Source organism: Sebastes umbrosus, chromosome 13 (assembly GCF_015220745.1).
Source record: "Sebastes umbrosus isolate fSebUmb1 chromosome 13, fSebUmb1.pri, whole genome shotgun sequence".
Taxonomy (NCBI): domain Eukaryota; kingdom Metazoa; phylum Chordata; class Actinopteri; order Perciformes; family Sebastidae; genus Sebastes; species Sebastes umbrosus.
The window spans coordinates 28,098,133-28,110,250 of NC_051281.1; the positions used below are offsets into that span (position 1 = coordinate 28,098,133).

At 43.6% G+C, this 12,118-nt stretch overlaps 1 long non-coding RNA gene across 1 annotated transcript; it reads right to left on the reverse strand.

Annotated features, from left to right (window-relative positions):
- Positions 1-2,637: 2,637 nt before the first annotated feature.
- LOC119500623 lies at positions 2,638-11,840 on the reverse strand. The gene is made up of 3 exons (XR_005209647.1): positions 11,242-11,840; positions 10,614-10,852; positions 2,638-3,076 (listed from the first exon to the last, which is right to left on the reverse strand). It is a non-coding gene; the product is annotated as an uncharacterized LOC119500623 (long non-coding RNA).
- Positions 11,841-12,118: the final 278 nt, after the last annotated feature.

Genomic DNA, 12,118 nt, shown 5'->3' on the forward strand with positions numbered 1-12,118 from the left:
CAGGAGTGGTCTGTGACATTCTCAGGGAATTTAACCTTCACCTATTTTTCAGACACAAACCCTATACGTGATTTATAACAACATGTGAGCATAGATCCCTGGTGCAGACTTAATGGGGTACAGTACAATGACACATAGGCCCCAGTAACAACAGGCTGCCACATTCACAGCCCGTCTCTCTAACAACCCACTCAACTGTCCACTCCACATGAATGCCGGACAGCTTTTACTCAAAATACTTTGAGTTTCTACGCTGTTCTTTTCAAATACCAAGCAAAGTGCCCTTTTGTGTTTTCATGGGTGTAACATACAGTTGGTTACATTAACTTCTCTAAACGGCACTCTGCAGCACTATTGTGACTTCTGTTCTGGATTACAAGTGCACTGCCTGCGCACAAAGGGTAGATGCATCGCTACAACATTTTCTGAGACGGAGATTGGAGTCTATGTCTCTCTATATGCACATATATGATATATCCCAAAGTTATGTTCAGTGTTTCCCCCAATGTTTTGTTCGTGTAAGGTTAAAAAATGCTTCCATTGTTTGAAACTATTATCAGATAATAACTACCTACTCTCTATTAAACTATTTGAGGTCTTTTAGTCTAACAATGACAATGTTAACATGCTAATTTTTAGCAGGTATTAATGTTTACCATGTTAACATCTTAGCGTGTTAGCATGCTAAGGTAATGCAGGTCACAATTTGCATTTGTCAAAATACTTTATGACCAATGTTTATGACCAAAATACCTGCAAAACTAATGGCATTCCCATCAGCCTCAGCTGTAGGGGAGACCGGGGATGATAGTTACACCTTTTGTTCAGCATTAGTAGCTCAGTGGTTGTTTGTGCTAGATCTCATGCATGAATGCAAAACATCAAACTAAACAACAGAAACTGCTACTTTAGACTATGTAAGCCAAACCATTGTATCTACAATACAATGAACGCTAGGCAAAAAATTATCTTGATACAATTTTTTTTTTTTGCTTTCTAACCTGAAAATCATTTTTTTTGGTCGTAAAAACCCATAACGTTTCTCACAAAGACATGTCGCTTCTCTTGTGAGCTCAAAAAGCAAATGGGGGTGTACGGTATTGATGACATCAGCGCAGCTCTTTTCTGATTGGTCAAACTGACAGTGTAAAAACTAACCCAGTGTTACAACACTCCCCGGTCTCCCCTACTTTGTGTTTAGTGCTAATTAGCAAATGCTAAATTAAGATGCTGATGTGGTATTTTGCCCTTTTTTCCGTCGCACAGCCTCACAGAACCACGAGCAGGGCTATCAACTGGTACAAACTAAAAACCATACATTTGTGACCCGTGTTTCATATTTACATCTTTAGAAGGAACAAATAGGTTTGATGGTGACAGCATGACATGGTAGGACACAAACACGGTAAAAGTCGGAAAGTACTGAGAGACGGACTGAGGCATGTTTTCATGGGATTTGAAAAACAGCAGTTGCATCCTTAATTGCAGGGTGACCTTGCCAGAGCAAAGATATCAATTTGCAAAAAGCAGAATCAAGCAATTAAATCAAGAAGCCACTCCGCAGTTATATAGTAGAAAAGCATAATGTATTGTTGCAGTGTCCATTTTCTATATTGATATTACTCAACTCAATACACCATGTCTAATGCTGCTACCACTCAGCTAGACTACGTTATATTGCATTACTGGTGGCTAATTATCAAAGCTGTATGACTGCACGCTTTAAACGATTTTTGGCCCTGGGTCTTTATGCTGCAGAGACAGTATCATTATAAAAAACACACTCAAGGTTGTTGGCATGGTTACTGCTGACTATACTCTTATCATAGATCTTATGATTAGTCACGTCTTCCATTAGCTTTCTACACCAACCTCTCCCTCGTGAGCTCTCTTTCTCTGGACAGGATGTTATGGGCAAGGCAGACTTGATAAGGGCAACATGTCCCCAAGCCTAAAAGAAAAAAAAAAGAAGAAAAAAACAGCCTTGCCATGTCATTTACCATCTGTCCCTCCCTGGGTCGCAACCAGCGACCCACTCTGCATCCATCCTCTGCCTTTCCGAGGCCCAGGGATCAGGCCTTTCACTGGTCTCGATGAATCACACCGCTCCCCTTCCCACCCTTCTGATCCCTGGAGATCCTCAACTCCCATGTCGCCCCATTCCTCCCTCCATTCTCCCCCTCTTCCTCCATCTCCCTCTTCTCCTCTCCCTGTCATCTACCCCTTTTCCCCTTGCTCTGCCGACCATCTCCCTCCTCCTCCTCCTCCTTTCCCCAGGGTTCGGCAGGGCTGGCATCCACCCAGAGTCCCTCCATTTCCTCCACATCTGATATAATCAGGACAGAAAAGAGCTAAGAACATTCTTTTCCCATGATTCTTAAGTGGCACCAGGGGCACTCTGGGCCGGCCGGCTGGCTGGCTGGCTGGTTGGCCAAATGGCTGGTTGGATGACTGACTGGCTGACTGGCCGGCTCCTGAAAAAAGAGACCTGAAGCGCATAACTTAGCCGGATTAGCCAGTGGCTTCCCCTCTGTGCTTGCACCAAAACACTTATCTGTGATTACAGCACTGGGACATTTCAAAATATTATCTGTATGAAATGATAGCAGGAATACGCTTAATGTCACACATCTTTATTCTATGTTTGTACGTTGCATTATCCACAAATCAATGACTGCTTTTCATTTCTGTCCTGACTTTCTGCTCTTGTTTAAGAAAATACATGCCGTGACTGTATAGCTGTTTTTTCAATACATTAACTGTAGACATTTCTACTTTGAAATGTAGCTAATACTTTGACTGCACTGTCCTTCAGTCATTCATACTTCAATTCAAACATCATCCTTTGATTTTCTATGAATGATGTTTGACTTTCTGTAGATGCCACTTCTTTTCTTTGTTCAGCCATGGCGTCTCCACTGCTCATGCTAACTAGGTTATTCATCTAATCACAAGCTGCTGTAGCTCCAGAGGATTTCAAACAGACGTTCCCACCATCTCTTCGTCAGGTGAAGTCTGCGAGCTAGTTCAGTCTGTCGACTCCACCCAAGCCTCCACCTGTGGGCTCGGAGTCTACCTTCAACAATAGGAGAAGAGTTGTTAATGTCACTCCCCACTCCCTGCTGTTTCCTTGTGGGAGTGACGAGGTCAGTGTCAAGACCCCAAATATCGCTGTAATGCTGTTTTTACATTGCTAACATGTAGGCCTGTGTTCAGGGTCTGAAATTAGCACCTGCCAAATGCGGGTAAATTGTTGGCAGTGAGTTGGAATCATAAGGACACCTGCCACTTTGGCAGGCAGGGAAAATGCTAGTGATGGGAATAGAGAACCGTACTGTAATTGTCCTTGTTGTTCTTGGCATCTCATGACTCCGTGACTACAGATTCCTCTTATTGATACTTTCCGACAGCTACGCATGCACAATGACGCATACATATGGCGCACCCTGTTTCTCCCTGATAATGCGACATTGGGAACAACACATCCGTGCTGAAATCAGCAGGAGGAGAGTTAGTAACGTTGGCCGGTGGCCAGCACAGTCCTGCTTGGTTGAATAACGGAGCTACTAACGTTAACGGAGGTGCCATTGAGTTATTATTAAGATAACTTCACGGTCTGCTCAGCAAAATGACCATTGGGCGAAGGTAAATTACAACGTCATCATGACGTGTTTGAATGTAACCTCGTAAAATAACGTTTTTTTAATCAAAGCAAATATTTAAATAATCATAATCATTTTAATTGTGTTTTTATGCAAATAACCACTATAGATGACAATAACAAAGTACAATACTCTCCCTCCCCCCAAAAACAGGGCTCCCCCAGAAGCTACAGTGTAATTCGAACACTGTAATTCACCATGTATATCATGTTTTTTATGTTAAATATATCGAACATTGAATGACATCAAATCTAAAATGTTAGCCCTTCATTTAACGCAGAGATTACAAAAGTGTCAGATACAATTTCTGAGTGGTAGACAAAAAACATACTTGTCTGCCACAGTGGCAGGAAGTGAAAAAAGTTAATTCCAGACCCTGCCTGTGTTTTACAGGTGTGAAAGTATAGCATTACATTCATATGTGACTATTAGGGCTGGGTATTGTTTTAATATTTATGATACCAGTACCAATACCACCCTTAAAGTGATACCAACACCAATAGTGTACTTCATTTAATACCTTTTTTTCTACTTCATTCGATACCCATCATGTGAATGGAAGCTGTCTGAGTCCCACTTTCTAGCTAATTGCCGCCGCTCTGCACAGCGCTCGTACAGACGTCACTGCTGATAACTCCGCCCCGACTCGTAGTGGCGGATGGCGTTGTTGCCTCCTCAGGTTAACACTGTTAGCTCTGTCAGCACTGTTGCTGTTGTTGGCACTGTTCGTGCTGTTAGCACCGTTAGCCGCTGGCTCAGCCGTCTCCATGTTGAGAGCTGTGTGCAGGCAATCCCGGCTGTATGTGTTGTAGCTGCTGCGGTAGTGAGCCAATCACACGTCGCGTTAAATCGAAGAATGATTGCGGTCATTGGCTGCAAAAAAAAAACCCCATACAAATCTGGGTACAAAAAGGATCAAATGCAGGTATCGATTGACTGGAGAAGTTTTGATACTTGGTACTGGGTTATTTGGTTCATAACTTAAAAGGTACCCAACGTAAGTAACTATTGAACATGTCATTCCCAAACTATGGGCATAAATCTGCTGCTATACCAGCCTCCACACTTCTGGGTTCAGTCTTTAAACCAGATTTTGAACCTGATGATAAGGCCTGGTTGACAGTTTGCGTTCCTGTTCAACCCCAAGGTGGGGCGGGGGTCAGGGTAAGCCAGTGAAGTTCTTCCACACTAAACTGGAAAAAAACAACATTTACTCATGGACTTGGCTTGACTTAGTGAAGGGGGCATTGCCACAGAGCATAAAAAAACAGCTCCAATCCAAAAGTTCCAAGTAATTGGACTGAGGTGTCCGTATACTTCTGGCCAGACATTATAGATTAAATCACTGTAGCATGAGGGCAGCAGAATTCCATTGATTTTCTTTTTTTTACTTAACAAGTCCTCAGTAACCCTCTTATGCATTTAAGACGTGCTCCGTGCACAGCTGTTGTGCTGTTCAGTTCCCTGCCGCGTGCTGTGCCGTCCTGCCTGGCACCGCCGCGTCCTCCCGAGCAGCGCTGTGCAGTGAAGTGTGTGGCGCCCCGCTGCGCCGTGGCAGCCCGACGCAGCACACTGACGCTACGCTCAACTTTTGCCTCCTTTCCTCCTCGCTCGTCTGTCTGACAGTTTTGTTGTACTCGGAGAGAGTATTAGATGGAATTACCAGCTAGCTGTGTTCCCATGACAACAAGATACTGTTAGCGTCAGGCAGAATCAGAATCAAGCCTCGGGCTGGGATCTAGAGAGGACCTCCTCCGTTGCTCCTTCCCCGCCATCCCCTTCTGTTTGCCCCCCCCCAGGAGCTTTCTACTCCCTCTGTCCCCTTCTTTCTCTCTCAACACACACACACACACACACACACACACACGCACACACACACACACACACACACACACCATTCACAACATACAGTAGTCTGTCATGGATGAAACACTTTGAAGCCAAATCTTTCAGGCAGACTCCTTGAATGTGCCGTTGAAGATGGACAAGGAGACAGACGAAGAAAGGGGGAGACAGTGAAGGAAGACAGGGGGGAGGGAAGAAAATGGTAGAGGAGAGGAGGGAGGTGAGTCAAGGGCAGGGTTTAGGGTGGCACTGACCCAGGACATCAGCCTCGGTGACAGCAGGGACAGAAGACGTGCCAGGCTCTGCTTGCCGTAGTGACTGACAATAAACCCAGGTCCTTTTCAGAGCTGCCCTGCATGGGGTACCGAAGGGATGTGTGCTCACATCGAGGGTTGGAGGGGGGTTGAAGTATTTGATTTTGTGTGGATTTATGTGTGTATGTGTGTGAGCATGTGGGAGGGAGAGTGATTGATTGTGTGTGTAGCCTGATGCAGAGAAAACAGGAGGACAGAGGGTGCAGAGTGAGCAGTGAGTGCACGGTTGTGAGTGTGTGTTGGGGGCGTGCGTCCTCTGAGGAGGATGGAGATGAGCCACTGACTTCCTGGGCTTCGGGCCAGGACCGAACCATTCAGCTATGATGTACACAGACTGTACAACAGAGGGGATTAGCACACCCAGTGCTTGCAATAGAAATATAATGGATAATATTTCCGCCTTTTTTTTTTTTCGTTTGCAAAGGTATGAGGAGGATTATACAATTGTCTGAAATGATTTTGGCAGGGAACAGTATTTGTAGAATATTACTTTGCATTGTCTTGGAAAACAAAGGTACCAAGAAGAGAAGAAAAAAAATACATTTTACAATAATTCCCTTTATCGGAAGTTGGCAAATTTATGTATTCACAAAGCGCAGATGCAACTTTCTAATCCCCTGCTCTTCCCACAATCAGCGGAGAACTGAAGGAGAGTTTTTGATTAAGTGAATTAAGTCTAGGCCCGGCTCTGGCAGACAGCACAGACATTTTTGTCAGTAGGGAGGAAGGGAGTTCCTGGCAAGATCCCGAACAACAAAAACAACAACAGTTCTTGCTGCTTCTCTCTGCTGTTGTGTTGTTTGATTCCTGATCAAGTGCAGGTTGGTGGTCTTGGAACATTTGCATATCTCCTTTTAATTATATCCATCAAATGAGGGAAGCGCTCGCTCCCAAAGTGGGGATGTAATCACTCATTTAGTATGTTTTGAGTTACCAGACAGATAGCATGCTGCGAAGACATTTGTGAGCCTGTCCTCACAGGCCTTGATAGATGGGCCTGCTCCCGGTGCCTGGTCCCGGGAGGAGACATTCCTTATCATTCCTTCAAACATGCTGTCTTATTAAACGGGGAAGCGGGGAAGCACAGCCTACATACATGAAATGCTGAGGTGTTTAGAGTTCCTCTGCGGCCTCAAAGACTCCACTCCTACAGTATACTGCGCTGGATGACCACTCTTGTGGCCAATTAAGTCCAAGTGAAGTCTCTAATTCTTCGAGACAAGTCCATGCCAGTGCTAGTCTCAACAGGTTTTTAGACAAGTAGGAGTCACATCTCGAGTCATTTGAAATACGTCAAGGCCAAGTCTCAAGTAATTTGAGGCAAGTCCAAATCAACTCTCAAAACCTTTGAGTCCAAGTCAACTTTAATAATTGAGACAATCCAAATCAAGTTCAAGTCAAGTCTCAAGTAAGGCAAGTCCAAGTCAAGTCTAAAATCATTCTAAACAAGTCCAAGTCAAGTCTCAAATTCTTCTAAACAAGTCCAAGTCAAGTCTCCAGACATTTGAAATATGTTTACGCCACGTCTCAAGTAATTTCATTTGGTCATTTGAGACAAGTGCAATTGGATTGTCTGTTGGAGCGAATCTCAAGTCAAGTCTCGATTGCTTGAGGGTAGGTCCAAGTCAAGTCTTGATATGTAAATTGTAAATCAAGATGCCAGTCTTTCAGGTCTCTGGATGTTGACTTGTCATGTTAATATGTTCATTAGAAAGCTGTTTAATGTGCTTCTAGAGAGCAGAGGCATAGTCCTTTGAATGTATATATCTATACATTAAGTATATTAAATTGTGTGGCTATGCAAGGGCAGGTCTTTAATTATTTTTTACATGTCAGGATAACAGGATAACAAAACATACGTACTACATACTAGTCCATACTTATCTAGTACAAAACAACATGGTTTTGTTTCGTTAACATCTTTGATGTCACATTTAGAGCTTTCATAATGTGTCTAAGTGGCCATTAGATATTGCGTCTTGCCAACATAGCATTATAATTAGCACTTTAGATGAGTATGTTGCTTACTTTGATTAGTCTATCTCCTATGTAAATATTTAATGAGAACTTAAAGCTATAAAATGAAGACCTGCACCGTACTAGCTATCGATGTGCTTGCTCTTTATCTAAAACGTGCAACAAAGAGCAATCTTCTCACCGCATTTCGGATCCTCTCTCAACCACAGAACTGGGACAGTAAACATGTCCCTCTTTAGGTCATGAATAATTCAGCCTCAGCGGATGCCTGTGACAGAGCTGCAGACAGGGGGGCCTCAGACTGGCAGGTCAGAAGTGCTTGGTAAGTCGGTCGGGTCTGTTTGTGGCAGTACAGATTTTTAAGTGGACCTCACAGGAGTTGCTGTCGCAGGAGTGATAGTAGGTGTTAATATTTTATAGGGGGGGTGGTTGCCAGGTATCGTATGTACACAATGGACGGCGCAGTGTCCAATCCTGTGGAGCGCAGCACTTATGTCAGCCGGTGAGGACTTTAAATGAGGTACAAAGCTTAATTGGTGGGCAGCCACGAGAGGCTCGTAAAAATAGCTGTAAAAGTAATGATTGCTTAGGAGAGGACAAATGAACAAAGAAACTGAATCAATAATGAGAGGACAGAATAGTGTACCGCTTCTGTCAGGTGGAAAAGCATGTAACTTCAAAAAAGTTATCCATTATCTCCACACAGCCAATGAGCCACTGGACCTCGATGATCATAGAGACGCAACAGCAAGGCCTCTGGAAAGAAAATTTACCTGATGGACTTAGTGTATTTGTTGTTCTATGGTTATCACCAGCTAACTCTGGTGCAATTACTTTTAATTGTGTGCTGTCCCTGCAAAACTAAACAATAAAATGAAATAAACCGTACTGTATGCTGAATGCAATGCTCTTACCAGAGAGATGTGAGTGGATTGTGTAGAAAGTCCTTTGGTTGGGGTTTGATGTTCGATCTACATCGCCTATGCCAATTTGACTCTACATTTGATTGATTACAGACTAGTGACGGTCCATCTCGTCAAATGCCGCCACTTGGTCAGTGCCCCTCGGCATTGGAGACAGACGCACGCGGTACCCCGCTTACGTTGCTTTTAGACGGACCAGGGACGGCGTGTCAATATAAGCTCGTTACATGCACAGTGTCCTTTCAACATTAACTTCTGTTTTCACAGGAAGTTAGGTTTCAGGCAACAGAACCACTTAGGTAGGGTTAGGAAACGGTCATGGTTAACGTTAACTTCACTGACTAGCGACTCACAGGGCTGACGATACCGATGAGTCACGTGACTAACGACTGACGTGACAAAATAAGTCAACGTTACTTTTAGTTTCACAATGGGACACAAACAGTGGTCTCCTGGTTGAAAGTCTTGTTTGTTTGACCCATCCACCTCCCCTCCCGCCCGCCCTACTGTAAGTGGATTCTCAAGCTATTAATACTACATCATTGTTCCGACTGTCGAATAACGCTGCCGGTGGGTTCACATTGGAGTTAGTTGAAAGCCCGGTTCGTCACATTCTTTTACTAAAGGGTGCCTCTGTTCATCAGTTTTCCGATGCCGAGGGGAACTTACCAAACGGCTGCATTCCACAAGTTGAGAGTGAGAACGGGTTGTTTTACTGGATAATGTGTTGTACATCCATCCAGGACATGTGGCAGGATTTAGTCTTATTTTGATGTTGATGATCTATTCATTATCAAAATGTGTTGCTTAGAGGTTTTCCATCCAGCTCAGTTCAATCCATCCTGCTAACTGATTAGCTAGTGATCACTTGCTGTATAGGCCATTTGTACAGTAGGCTCTTTATTATGAAGTCGGGCTAGTGAGGCATTTTATCAACTGTCATAGACACCTTTTCTCCTCTCCTCTCTTCACAGATTTTTGCTTTGTTTTTCGTTGTCTGTTACAATGTTCCAACATGGTTGTACATCATTGTTAGTGGTTGCAGTTCAAGCCGTTCCGATTCATGCAAAAGCCACGAATGCAGAGATTTTCTCCCAGCAGCAAAGCGGTTAAGGCCACAAGCCACAGCGTGCAGACACAACAGAGGAAATTAGACGACAACGTCTTTTGTCAAGATGTAGACCTCAACCAAATAAACTCCCCCTGTGAACCGAAACAAAGGAGGATTGTGTGATCAAATATCCTCAACCCGTACCAACCGCACGGAGAAAAAGCAGACGATGTCGGCCACCTCTGTCTCTCACTTTGAGGTGAGCAATCCAGATGCAGTGTTAAAACAGCTCTCTGACACGTATCTCAAGCATGCTGAAAAAATTGGTGTTAGAAGCCATCAAACTCCCAATTATCAAACTCACACAGACAAGCCAAGGAAATGTGGGGGTAGGTGCGGCTGTCAGTTAATTGGTGGGATTACAGTGTTTGCTCATTATCACATACTAACAGTGCTGATGAAAGGGAGAACTGCAGTAAATCTGTGGTGGGGAACTTGTTTTGTTGCACATCTCCCAAACTCACTGTGATAGAATGGAATTGGTGTTATATTTAAAATTGCCTTTGTCAACATTATCACATTGAGCCATCATATCCAATGACATTTTCAGAGTTTGAGATCCCATCATACTTCATTTACATCGCTGCACACTAGATATGCTTTTTGAATCATTGTCTTTGATACGGCTAGTAACTTTTTCCTGATTTTACATCACTGTCTCCCCGCTGACTCACAACCCCGTTTCCCCTGTGCTCACTGTGAAAGTTAGAGTAGAACTTTTCAATATGAAGATCCTTTTCCCCCCCGTTTACTTCTCACTCAGTGCCATTCCTTTACTCACCAAACATGTTGGCCATCAGAGTCGTATCCAGTGTCCTCATATGTCATCCACAGATTAGTCATGTGATTTACAGATGACCTTAGATACTGAGGCCCTGTTCAGACCTGGCATTAAGATGCGTACTCAGTGATCCAATCACACGTGGACGGCTTTGAGTACATCTGTCCACATCTGGCATTAGAATGCGTCTCCACGTGCGTCATCGCTGGCCACTTGTGATCCGATCTCACTTCCCCGCTCTGTATGCAAATAAACACACGGCCAATACAGCAGCTGTTGTGACGTAATATTACATGAATGTCAGTAGTAATATCCTACATATTTGTGATATGTAGCACTGCTGCGTTTGCCAGACAACAGCGGGGGTACAGCGCTCCAGAGAGCGGGGAGGACAGAGAACAGGCGGATGGTTGGGTGTCAGCTCCGCACAAAGGTGCGGAACAAAAACACTGACACATCTCCGACAGTATGATAATAATGCACTTTGCGTGTCTAGTCTGATAGTCTGTAGATATGTAGCCTATAAACAAGATATATGTTAATAAAATACAGTTGTACCAACAGGATACAGTAGAGCACAGAGGCCGTTTCCATGCTGATAAGCGCCCGTGTCTGCGTGTTTATTCACCTGAGGGGCGCGGTGATCCCGCGGATCCCAGCTGGACATCAGATGAGTAGGCGGTCCTTAATGTAGCCCAGGACGCATTCGCGTAACAAACTACTAAAAGAATGTGGTCATATGTGGCCCAGACCACCTCTGAATGTGGTCTGAAAGATCCGATCTCAATGCATCCTCAATGCGTCTTGAGTGCGTTCACACCTGTACTTAAAGCCGTCCACTTGTGATCGGATCACTGAGGACGCATGTTAATACCAGGTCTGAACAGGGCCTAAGTATACAAAACAACATCGCAGGAATCTTACAGAATGGATTTTACAAAATACAATATTTATTTTTAGTGGTCACAGACATTTACTAAAGAAATATGAATGACCATTTATGCAAAACAAACATAATCAATTTCTAAAAATAATATTTTCAAAAATGTTGTGTTTGCTACAAAAAATTAGGAAACCAGACAAAAATGATGATTCCCATTAGTATGCAACTGGCAAAACAAATTAGTAGTATATGAATGTAATTTCTGGGAGACGGGGTTGGAAGGAAATGATGAGAGGGACAGACAGGGCAGATAACATGTGGCTAAGGTCCTTGCCCAGACTCAAATTAAGGACATTTCTTGGTCAGTAAATTCCCCTATATTACTGATGGAGCGGAGTAAGACATGCAAGTATTTTTTTTTGCATGGAATACAGAATCAAATGTCAGCTATTATCTATGCCATTCTGAACCTAATGTCTTTATAATGAAATCAAATTAAATCAAAACAAGGCAGCCATAATGTCATTCAGTGAATGGCTTGCCTTATAGCTGATGCAGTTTGTCCTTTCAGCAGCACGCAACCACCAGCTCCAAAGACTTTGCACATGAATGAAAATCAAAC